Source organism: Phyllobates terribilis, unplaced genomic scaffold (assembly GCF_046119375.1).
Source record: "Phyllobates terribilis strain yellow unplaced genomic scaffold, ASM4611937v1 Scaffold_3__8_contigs__length_932513732, whole genome shotgun sequence".
NCBI classification, from domain to species: Eukaryota; Metazoa; Chordata; class Amphibia; order Anura; family Dendrobatidae; genus Phyllobates; species Phyllobates terribilis.
The window spans coordinates 876,644,954-876,657,952 of NW_027362763.1; positions in this window are offsets into that span (position 1 = coordinate 876,644,954).

The following is a 12,999-nucleotide window of genomic DNA, read 5'->3' on the forward strand; positions in this document are numbered from 1 at the left end:
CCAGCCAGGCATGGTAGTGTGTGACAATGGCCGAAATCTGGTGGCAGCTCTGGGCCTAGGCAACCTCACTCACATCTCATGTCTGGCACATGTGCTCAACTTGGTCGTGCAGAGTTTTTTGAGGGACTATCCGGATCTTGATGCACTGCTGCACAAGGTCCGCATAGAGTGCGCTCACTTGCGGTGTTCCAGCATCACAAGATCACGCATTGCAGCTCTGCAGCGCTGATTACGCCTTCCAGAACATCTCATCATATGTGACCTACCCACCAGGTGGAATTCAACGTTACATATGTTGGAGAGGTTGTGTGAGCAGCAGGCAGCAGTAATGGAGTACCAGCTGCAGCAGGCGCAAACAAGTTGCACTGAGCGCCGTTCACACTTCACCACCACTGAGTGGGCCTCTATGAAGGACATCTGCCACGTTTTGCGTGCCTTCGATTATTCCACGCGGATGGCGAGTGCAGATGATGCACTAGTCAGCATGACTATCCCCCTTATCTGCCTGCTTGAAAAAACATTGCAAGCACTAAGGGAGGAGGTTTTGGAAGAGGTGGAGGATGAGGAGTCACAAATGCCATCTGCTTCTGTACAGTCTGCGCAACGTGGTTCCTCACAAAGGCCTAGGCAGGGGACACTTTGTGAGGAGGATGAGGAGGAGTCAATGGAGGAGGAAGACATCTGTCCAGAGGAGGGAGGTACACACTGCTCTAGTAGTCAGTATCTAGAGTGAGGGTGGGGTGCTGCAGAGCAGGCAGAGATCACGCCTCAAGCAGGGGACAGCATTTCTTGGCCAGTTGGCAGTCTGCAGCACATGGTTGATTTCATGCTGCAGTGCCTGAGAAACGACCGCCGCATCGCCCACATTCTCAACACGGCTGATTATTGGGTGTCCACCCTCCTAGATCCTCGCTACTGGGACAACTTACAAAGCCTCATAACACCATTGAACCGGGAGTGTAAAATGCGGGAGTACCAAGACACACTGGTGCATTCCATCATGTTCTCCATTCCACCCGAGAGCAGTGCTGCTAGTGCTTTACAAAGCAGCTCAGGGCGTCGAGGCAGTGGAAGAAGCTCTGCACAAAGAGGGAGCAGAAGCAGCGCCTCAGCACAAGGCAAGACCAGTATGGCCCAAATGTGGCAAAGTTTTGTGTTCCCGCCACAAATGTCTACACCATCACAGATGGCTCCAGTCAGCAGGAGGAAACGTTTCGGTCAGATGGTGACAGACTACATGTCTTGCCCTCTCAGTGTACTCCCAGACGGCTCTTCCCCCTTCAAGTTTTGGGTCTCTAATCTGGATACATGACCAGAGCTTAGCCAGTATGCATTGGAGGTGCTGGCTTGCCCTGCTGCTAGTGTATTATCGGAACGCGTCTTTAGTGCCGCAGGTGGTGTACTAACAGACCGTCGCATCCGATAACGTTGACCGACTTACTTTTCTGAAAATGAACAAGGCCTGGATCTCGCATGAATTTGCCAGTCCTCTTCCAGATTAAATAATTGGTTGGCAACAGTATCCAGGTCTCCTGTTGTGTTCATGTTTCTACCACCTGAACTGTAATCCCTGGGCTCCAACACCGCCAGTTGCTGCTCAGAAGTGCCGTCTGCACAGTCAACACTGCTCCAGTGTTATTGGGGTTCAGTAACGTCAGCTGATCCCCTGCTCTGTGTCCGGCAATTTCTCCTGCTCTCTCCACGTTGACACTACTACTGATTTTAAACTTGCTCCAATTAGGCCTCTGGCTCCACTCTGTTTTTAGTATTTACCCTGGGTTCCAGCACTGCCAGCTGTTTCCCAGCAGTGTCTTTGGCACGGGTACTCCCTCCTGCCCTGCCTGGTTCCAGCACTCCAGCTGTTTCCGGGTAGTGTCAACTTCACTTTGCCTCCAATACATTGTCCTGTCGTGTTGCGGTCGGGTTAGCCGACTCTATGGTGCCTGCAGTTTAGGTGACTCCTATGTGGGCTGCGGGATCTGGCAATGAAGGCTGGTTCCATAGTGCCAATAGGACAAGCACCCCTTGTAGGACTGTGGGTTTCGGTAACTCCGGCCGGCTCGGGGCCTTGCAGCTTTTTTTTCATGTGTACCTTCTGCTGCCTATCTGAGTCCAAGTACCATTAGCTGGTTCTTTGGAAGTCAATCTTGAATATGTCCCTCTGGGTTCCAGTAACATCAGCTGGTTCCAGGCAGTGCCTTTGGCTTAGGTGCCTCCTTCTCGGTATCCGAGTTCCACCAACATCTGCTGGTCCTTAGTAGTGCTTTCTGGCACAGGTACCGCCTGCTTAGTAACCGGATTCCAGTACCATCAGCTGGTCCTCGGTAGTTCCATTGGCTCTTGTACCTTCTGCTACCCATCCGGGTTCCAGTACCATCAGCTGGTTCTCGGCAGTTCCTCAGCCTTCTTGTACCTTCTGCTACATTTCCAAGTTCAAGCTTTTTTAAATGGTTTTTGGTAATCACTCTGGATCTCCCTGACAATGACCCTGAAGACGATGACCCTGAAGACCACTCCGAAGTAGACGAGAACCCCGAAGACGACGACCCTGAAGATGACGACCCTGAAGACCACCCCGAAGAAGTTGAGGACCCCGAAGATAACGACCCTGAAGACCACCCCGAAGAAGACGACGACTCCGTAGACGATGACCCTGAAGACCACCCGAAAGAAGACCAAGAAGATGACCCTGAAGAAGAAAACCAAGAGGACAAAGAACAAGAAGACAACCACAAAGATACAGAAGAACAAGAGACAGAAGACCAAGAAGCAGAAGAACAAGAAGCTGCAGAACAAAAAGCAGAAGAACATTAAGCATAAGACTAAAAATCAGCGCAAAAGATATTATCTAAATTATAAGCAGAAGAAGACTAAGCAGTGTATGGGGGTGAGTCCTTTCCTCCTCGTGGTGCCCCTGGAAAATACCTGCTGCTGCAGGCCAAACTGAACGCGGACAAATCCTGTTGTAAATCTTTTGTGGCAGGCAGAACGGAAGGTGTAATCTTCAAACTTTTATAGATAACAGCTACAGGAATGCCTGTCACAAATAAGAATATGAAGAAGATGAAGAAGAAGAACATGAAGAAGAATAATAGTTGAATAAGAAGAATATGAATAATGTAAAAAAAAAGAATAATAGGAAGAAGGTGAAGAAGAAGAAGATGAATAAGGTGAAGAAGAAGTTGATGAAAAAGATGCTGCTGCTGAGGATAATGAAGGAGAAAGTGTGGGAGAAGTAAAAAAGAAGGTGAAGAGCATGGAAGTAGTGAAGCATAAATATCTGACAAAATATAAAAAAGCTTAACATAGTCAATATCTTTGTAACTCCGAACGTCTTAAAAAAAATATTAATTCCTGCTATTCCATTTGATTGTGCTAAACCTCTATGCCTTTAATGTCTCCTCCACCTCCCCCAATACATTCTACATTATTCTTAGTTGTTTTCCTTCATATAGAATTAACCTACAAGGAAAGAAAGGGTTTATTTTCATTCCGATATTTGTGTCCCATTGACTTGCATTGGTTTCCGGTATCGGAATCGGCGATATTTGATAATTTTTGGGTATCGGTCCAATCCAATCCGATCCGATATTTCCCGATATCGGAAGGTATCGCTCAACACTATCCGTAACCATGATGTCACATCAATAGTGCTGCAGACAATCACTCAGCCCAGTGGCTCTACTTGAGTTGATGGCATGAGATGTTCAGCTGGACAGGGGAGGATGAGTTAAGGACAGTTTGTTTAATTTTTAAAACAAGCTGCAGCCCGGGGACTGAAGTTTTCTTAAACCGGAGTACCCCTTTAACAAACAAGTTAAAGCACATAAACATAATTTTGTGCATGGTTGAATGTTATAAACAACTTTGCAATTACTTTATGTATACATTTTTTTGTGGTTCCCAAGATATGTTTGCTGTAATTAACCCCAGTGGTTTAAAATTTGATCATGCAATGGTCACAGAGGTGTAGATTACCTTTACAATTATCTGTGTCTTCTAATTAGGGGAGAACATTTATGTGTCCAGAACATGGCCAGGACAGATTTTAGGTTACTATTAGTGTTGAGCGAGCATGCTCGACACTGCTCGGTACTCGCCCGAGCATCACGCTACTCGGGATGTTCGGCGAGCACCGAGCATTTCCAGGTTACTCGGGCGGGAGCTCGGGTCTCCGCCCTGCATGTTTGGCGCTCTTTACAGAGCCAATGAACATGCAGGGATTGCCAGCCAGTCACTGTAATGCCGTAGCCATGTTGTTTGTGGGCATTACAGTGATAGGCTGGCTGCACAGCGTCACCTCGAGTATTTAAAACCGGGCGCTGCCATCTTGGACACAGTCGCTCCGGATTAGACAGTGTAGGGACAGAGCTGCTGAGCTTGGGAGAGATTTATACTCCGAAATAGTTAGTGTAGGGTCTTTAAAGCCTGCCAAATCAAACAAACAGTCCTTCTCAGGACTAATATCCATCCCAGATATCAGGCAGGCAGGCAGGCTGTATAGGAGACACAGTGGTTATACCAGCAAACGCTGCATTACAGTCCTGTGTGCTCCTGTTGGTCAAATTGCTAGACTTATCACCCCGGTCTCAGGGGCCAGGAAATTTTTATTTTTTTTTTTTTTTATCTAAATCCTGTATTTTTTTTTCCTCCTTCACACTGTACAAATACCAGTCTTATTAACCTATTGGTGTCCCCCACCCCCAAAAAAAAGTGTGTCGCTGATTTTTCAGACACATATATATCTGTTGAAAAGAGTCTGGTATAGGCCACAGAACAGAAGTGTGGTTTTGCAGTTCCACGGGTGAAATCTCTGTATTATCCTGTTTTGTGCCTTTTGTATCTAAAAAAAAACAGTTTGAGTGTGTCACTCACTGTTCAGCCGCAAATATATATATATTTAAAAAAGTCTGGTATACATCAGTAAATTATAACTGTGGTTTTGCTGTTCCACGGTAAAAAATCTCTATTATCCTGCTTTTGGCATTTTTTGCCATAAAAAATAAATAATAGAGTCTCCTGATTGTTCAGACACAAATATATCTGTTGAAAATAGTCTGGTATACACCAGGAAATTATAACTGTGGTTTTGCTGTTCCACGGTAAAAAATCTCTATTATCCTGCTTTTGGCATTTTTTGCCATAAAAAATAAATAATAGAGTCTCCTGATTGTTCAGACACAAATATTTCTGTTGAAAATAGTCTGGTATACACCAGTAAATTATAGTTATATGAAAAAGTTTGGGCACCCCTATTAATCTTAAGCTTAATGTTTTCTTAAAATTGGTGTTTTTGCAACAGCTATTTCAGTTTGATATATGTAATAACTGTTGGACACAGTAATGTTTATGCCTTGAAATGTGTTATGATCTGCTACAAGCACTAAGGAAAGACAGGAGATCTGTCCCTACAATCGAACTAAACTGGATCCCTACGATGTAACGGGGAACCTGATCCTGCGATCAGACCCGCTAAAGTCCTCGGCTAGTCTGTACGAAGACCTATAGATGCAAGGGAGGAATCCCTACAAGAACTAGGGACTGGGATAAAGTTGGACACCTCCTAGCAGAAATTGTAGCAGTCAAAGACAAACACACAACAAAGAACATAGAGGTCCGAAGACCTAGCAAAACTAACAGAGAACGGTAACAGAGCACCAAGCTAGCTCAAGAGTAGTAAATACAATGAAGTCCAGCAAGGCCAGGAGGGCGGAGCTGGATTAAATAGGCAAAAATGGTCATGTAACCAGCAAACTAGAAAAAACCTAACAGGAGAGTTCTAACAGTACCCCCTCTTCTAAGAGGATCCTCCGGATCCCCTAGGACCGGGCTTATCAGGAAACCTCCTGTGAAATGCTCTGACAAGTCTGGAAGCAGAAGCATCATCCACCCTCACCCATGAGTTATCCTCGGGTCCGAAACCCTTCCAAGCGACGAGGAATCCTCAATCGCAGATTCTTAGAGGACAACCAAACCATGTCACCAATAGCAAACGAAACCGCTTGCCGTTTCCTATCAAAGTACCTCTTAGATTTTTTGTTAGCCTCCTGAAGATTATCACGCACATCCGTCCAAACTCTCTCCAAATCACCGGAAAAACTCTACTCCTCCGGCACAGCCGATACCAATTTGGAGAATGACCCAAAAGACGGATGTCTCCCAGTACAACAAAAAAAAGGCGAACACCCAGCAGAAGAGGATGTATGGTTGTTAAGAGCAAATTCAGCAAGTGGCAGAAACTCAGACCACCCCTCTTGATTGTCTGCCACAAAGCAACGCAAGAACTGCTCAACATCCTGGATTTTTCTTTCTGTCTGGCCATTAGACTCAGGATGATATCCGGATGAAAACGACAAATGAACTCCCAACCTGTCACAAAAGGCACGCCAAAAACGAGCCACGAACTGAGGTCCCCTATCAGAAACAATGTCAGTAGGAACGCCATGTAGTCTGACAATTTCCTTGACAAAGGCCTTAGCGAGTGTCTTAGCGCAAGGCAGTTTGATGAAGGGAACCAAGTGACACATCTTGCTAAAACGGTCCACGACCACCCAGATGATCGTGAAACCTTCAGAGGGGGGAAGGTCAGTAATAAAGTCCATAGCCAGATGTGTCCAAGGTGCACTAGGAACCTCCAGAGGGCAAAGCAACCCCGCAGCAGGAGCATGCGAAGACTTAGATCTAGCACACACAGTACATTGACGCACCCACTTAATGACTTCCTTCTGCCATCCAGGCCACCAAAAACTGCGACCCACAAGTCTCTTGGTCTCAGAAATTCCTGGATGACCTGCCAACCGAGACTCATGACACTCAACAAACAAATCTCTCCTAAAGGTCCTAGGCACAAACAACCTCCCATGGGGAGTGTTAGATGGGGCATTCTCCTGAGCTTTAAAAATCAGCAATCACAACACCTTCTTGTAAAATGCTCTCCTCCTCCTCCTCAGCACTGACCATAGGAGAAAAGCTGCGAGACAAAGCATCCGCTTTAGCATTCTTGGTACCCGGGATGTAAGTAACGGAAAAATTAAACCGCGAGAAAAAAAGTGCCCACCTAGCCTAACGGGCATTCAAGCGCTTGGCAGCATCAAGATAGATCAGATTTTTATGATCAGTGAAAACCTGAATGGGAATTTCAGCACCTTCCAAGTGATGACGCCAGTGTTCAAATGTGAGTTTAATAGCCAGCAATTCCCGATTACCAACATCGTAATTAAGTTCAGTCTCAGAAAATTTTTTTGAAAAAAAAGGCACAGGGATGTACTCCATCCTTGCTTTCCTGAGACAACACCGCACCAACCCCCCACAGAAGAAGCATCAACCTCAACCAAAAACGGCTTAGTCATATCAGGCTGCATAAGGATGGGAGCAGAGGTGAACCTCTCCTTTAGAAACACAAAAGCTGCAATGGCCTCAGAAGTCCATTGAACCGCATTAGCACCTTTCCTGGTGAGATCGGTGAGTGGTTTGACAATAATAGAAAATTTTTTTATGAATTTTTTGTAATAATTGGCGAAACCCAAAAACCTCTGTATCGATTTCAAACCAATAGGCCTAGGCCATTCCTGCACAGCTTGAACTTTAACCGGGTCCATCTCAAAACCTTCACTGGAGATAATGTAACCCAAAAAACGAATTCTCTGTACAGCGAACTCACATTTCTCTAGCTTAGCAAAAAGCGAATTGTCCATTAATAACTGTAAAACCTCACGTACGCTCCGCCAATGAGACTCCAGATCAGGCGAATAAATCAGAATGTCATCCAAATACACAACCACATTTTTGCCGATCAAAGGTCTAAGGATGTCATTAATAAGATTCTGAAAAAATGCTGGAGCATTGGTAAGACCAAAAGGCATAACCAGATTCTCAAAATGACCCACAGGAGTGTTAAAAGCAGTCTTCCATTCATCACCCTCCTTCATGCGCAACAAATTGTATGCCCCCCGGAGATCAATTTTAGAGAACCACTTGGCCCCCACTAACTGGTTAAATAAATCAGGAATCAATGGCAGTGGGTAACGATTGCGTACAGTCATTTTATTAATCTCACGAAAGTCCAGACAAGGACGTAAACCGCCATCTTTTTTTTTTACAAAAAAAAATCCAACAGCCACAGGAGACTTGGAAGGCCTAATGTGACCGGCGGCCAAGCTTGTCTGTATGTATTCCTCCAAAGCCTTTCTCTCAGGAATAGTAAGATTAAATAAACGACTTTTAGGAAGAGTCGCTCCAGGGACAAATTCAATGGTACAATCATAGTCTCTATGGGGAGGCAAAATTTGTGACTCCTCCTCAGAAAAAACTCTCCAAAAATCCTGAATAGGTACAGGTAATTCCCCTTTTTCCACCGCAGCAATACGTCCATTACAACACTTGTCATAACATTTAGGGCTCCAGGACTTAATTTCATTGGTAGACCAATCCAGTACAGGATTATGCAATTTTAACCAGGGCAACCTCAATATTACTGGAGAAGGCAAATTATTCAATACTACCAAATCCAAATTCTCTTGATCAATACCATTAATAGTGAGGGGAAATTCACAGACCTTGTGAGTAACACTCTTCAAGGGAGAGCCATCGAAAGAAACCACAGCAATAGGGGATGACAAAGGTTTAGGTTTTAATGTAAGTTTTTCCAAGAATCCCCCATCAATCACATTCAGAGTAGAACCACAATCCACAAATACCCGAAATTCAATTAATTCTTCCTGAGCAGTGGTAGTAGCAGATAGGAATACTCCCTTTGTATTTAAACAGGCAATACGGGCATAACTGACCATTTTTTTTTCTTTGTTCATACGAAGCACACAGTTCTTAATAAAATGACCAGAATTTCCGCAATAGAAGCACAAACCTTCAGAAAACCTGCGGTCTTTTTCCTGAGAGCGGGGTGTCATCGCCCCAATCTCCATCGGCTCTCCTTTGTCAGCACAGACCCTCTCAAGACTCGGAGCTGACATAGCAGAGGAATTGCTCTCATTAACCCTTGCACGCAGTCTCCTGTCCACCCGTATAGCTAATTGCATAGCCTCCTGCAAGTTTCCAGGTGTGGGATAAGCAATCAGCAAATCTTTAACCCCTTCACCTAGCCCCGCCAGAAACAAACTTTTCAAAGCTGAATCGTTCCACCCCACCTGGGCAGACCACCGACGGAAGTGAGAACAATACTTTTCCACATTACCTGATCCCTGCCTCAAACGTCTCAATTCAGACTCAGCAGATGAGACACGATCAGGATCATCGTACAACAAACCCAAAGCAGAAAAAAAACTATCCACTGATCTAAAGCACGGATCACTAGGTTGGAGAGAAAAAGCCCATCCCTGAGGATCCTTGCGCAAAGTGACATTATGAACCCTATGCGCTGTGATTCATCACCAGAGGATCCGGGTCTTAAACGAAAATACAATAAACAAGCATTTTTAAAAGAAAAAAAATCTTCTTGTTCACCAAAAAATAGATCAGGTTGACGTACCTTTGGCTCTACCAAATATGCTCCAGAACAGCTACTCACGTGTTGTTGGAGCTCGGTCACCTCCAGAGAGAGTCCCTGCAAGCGTTGAGCCAAATCTTGAACCGAGACCATGATGGAAACTGGAGGTCTTTCCTTAGAAAAATTTTTTGGGCTGGACTTACTGTTATGATCTGCTACAAGCACTAAGGAAAGACAGGAGATCTGTCCCTACAATCGAACCAAACTGGATCCCTACGATGTAACGGGGAACCTGATCCTGTGATCAGACCCGCTAAAGTCCTCGGCTAGTCTGTACGAAGACCTATAGATGCATGGGAGGAATCGCTACAAGAACTAGGGACTGGGATAAAGTTGGACACCTCCTAGCAGAAATCGTAGCAGTCAAAGACAAACACACAACAAAGAACATAGAGGTCCGAAGACCTAGCACAACTAACAGAGAACAGTAACAGAGCACCAAGCTAGCTCAAGAGTAGTAAATACAATGAAGTCCAGCAAGGCCAGGAGGGCGGAGCCGGATTAAATAGGCAAAAATGGTCATGTGACCAGCAAACTAGAAAAAACCTAACAGGAGAGTTCTAACAAAATGAGGTTTATTGTACTAACAGAAAATGGGCTATCTGCATTCAAACAAAATTTGACAGGTGCATAAGTATGGTCACCCTTATCATTTTCTTGTTTTAAATACTCCTACCTACTTTTTACTGACTTACTAAAGCACTTTTTTTGGTTTTGTAACCTCATTGAGCTTTGAACTTCATAGCCAGGTGTATGCAATCATGAGAAAAGCTACTAAAAGTGGCCACTTGCAAGTTGTTCTCCTGTTTGAATCTCCTCTGAAGACTGGCATCATGGGCTCCTCAAAACAACTGTCTAATGATCTGAAAACAAAGATTATTCAACATAGTTGTTCAGGGAAAGGATACAAAAAGCTGTCTCAGAGATTTAACCTGTCAGTTTCCATTGTGAGGAACATAGTAAGGAAATGGAAGAACACAGGGACAGTTCTTGTTAAGGCCAGAAGTGACAGGCCAAGAAAAACATCAGAAAGGCAGAGAAGAAGAATGGTGAGATCAGTCAAGGATAATCCTCAGACCACCTCCAGAGAGCTGCAGCATCAACTTGCTGCAGATGGTGTCACTGTGCATCGGTCAACTATACAACGCACTTTGCACAAGGAAAAGCTGTACGGGAGAGTGATGCTAAAGAAGCCGTTTCTGCAAGCACGCCACAAACAGAGTCGGCTGAGGTATGCAAAAGCACATTTGGAGAAGCCAATTTCTTTTTGGAAGAAGGTCCTGTGGACTGATGAAACCAAGATTGAGTTGGTTGGTCATACAAAAAGGCGTTATGCATGGCGTCAAAAAAACACAGCATTCCAAGAAAAACACTTGCTACCCACAGTAAAATTTGGTGGAGGTTCCATCATGCTTTGGGGCTGTGTGGCCAATGCCTGCACCGGGAATCTTGTTAAAGTTGAGGGACGCATGGATTCCACTCAGTATCAGCAGATTCTTGACAATAATGTTCAACAATCAGTGATAAAGTTGAAGTTACGCAGGGGATGGATCTTTTAGCAAGACAAAGATCCAAAACACCGCTCCAAATCTACTCAGGCATTCATGCAGAGGAACAATTACAATGTTCTGGAATGGCCATCCCAGTCCCCAGACCTGAATATCATTAAACATCTGTGGGATCATTTGAAGAGGGCTGTCCATGCTCGGCGACCATCAAACTTAACTGAACTGGAATTGTTTTGTAAAGAGGAATGGTCAAAAATACCTTCATCCCGGATCCAGGAACTCATTAAAAGCTACACGAAGCGACTAGAGGCTGTTATTTTTGCAAAAGGAGGATCTACTAAATATTAATGTCACTTTTCTGGTGAGGTGCCCATACTTATGCACCTGTCAAATTTTGTTTGAATGCAGATTGCACATTTTCTGTTAGTACAATAAACCTCATTTCAAGGCAGAAACATTACTGTGTCCAACAGTTATTACTAGTGTTGAGCCACCACCGTAGTGTTCGAGTTCGGTTCGGTTCCTCGAACACCCGTGTGTTCGCCGAACTGTTCGTCGAACTGTTCGTCGAACACCTTCGAACACCGTTAAAACCAATGGCAGGCAAACAAAAACACATAGAAACACATAGAAAACACCTTCAAAGGTGTCCAAAAGCTGACAAACTGCTCAGAAGACATAACTAACACATGGAAAAGTGACAAGTACATATAGTCATGCAAAAATAAAAGAGGTGGAGGAGTAAAAGGAGGGGGAGACACAGATATAGGCATGTCATGCCCTTCTAAAATCCAAAAAGTGAGAAGCCGACACGGCCAGTCCGCTCCTGCCCGTGCCACCTCCGTGTCGCCGGGTTTGTGCCAGAGCCGCGGTGAACCCTGATGGCCAGCCCCCCTCTCCCAATACTGGTGCCTGTCCGCTGGTGGGTCGAGCGAGCCCCCCTGTGGTGGAGGCAGCTCTAAGCTTTTTAATTTAAATTGTCTCTCTAATTTGAATAAATACACTTTAAATCCATTTACAAGGATCTATTGGAGGGCAAGTCTCATGCCAGCAGCCGCGTAATTCCAGCTCCAGTAGCGTCCACTAAAGCTGCTGCAGTTAAAAAGCTTTTATAAGGATCGAGCTCGGCTGTCCACCGCAAGGCATCCTACTGCCAGTCCGAGCCCCTATGCCTTGGGGTGCCTCCTGATGCTCTTCACTGAGTATCCCGTGGTCCCGAAGCATTTCCTTTGAAAAAATTAAGTGTCCAAACTACAGGTGGTGTAGATTGCTTAACAGCCGGGATAATCCGCTGACTAGCAGACACTGCTACTAGGCACAAAGTATTTCCTGGGCTAGATGCAGTTAAAAATTTGTAATTAGATACTCTCGTTGGATACTGAGAAAGCATTCCATAGAGTCTCCTGGCACGCCATATATGATTCTCTTAAAAAGCTTGGGGTAGGGGTCTAGGGGACCCTTTTATAGCCAAAATCACAGCCCTGTATCGCAATACGTCACCTAGGCTGAAGATAAATGGAACTGTAGCACCCTGAGGGCTCGGTTGCTACAGAGGTATTGCACCTCACCCAGAGGTGTGATATCTCACTCTCAGGTAAGGATGTAGTGTGGATCAGGACCCGACACCTGCATGCATTACACCACATTGCCGTGGGGCAGGGCGACCAATATGCCCCTGAGATGGGCACGACTGTCCCTGTCCCTGGCTGGAGTGGGGGGAGGGAACACTGAGGAAGGGGAACCCTGTAGTGCAGGAGCAGGGAGGAAGCAGTTCCTGGGTGCATTGAGAAGGGAGTATAAAAGGTGGGCACCATCTTAGTTCAGTGCAGAGAAGTCTGAGCAGAAGTGGCAGGGAGCAGGGGCTCTGCATGAGCTCTGCTCCGGAGGCGGGCCTAGTAACAGAGGCCCAGGCCTGGAAGAGGGAGAAGGAAGGAAGAGGAGCGGAGAAGGCTCCAGGAACGAGGAATGAAGGGATCCCAGGGGTGCGGA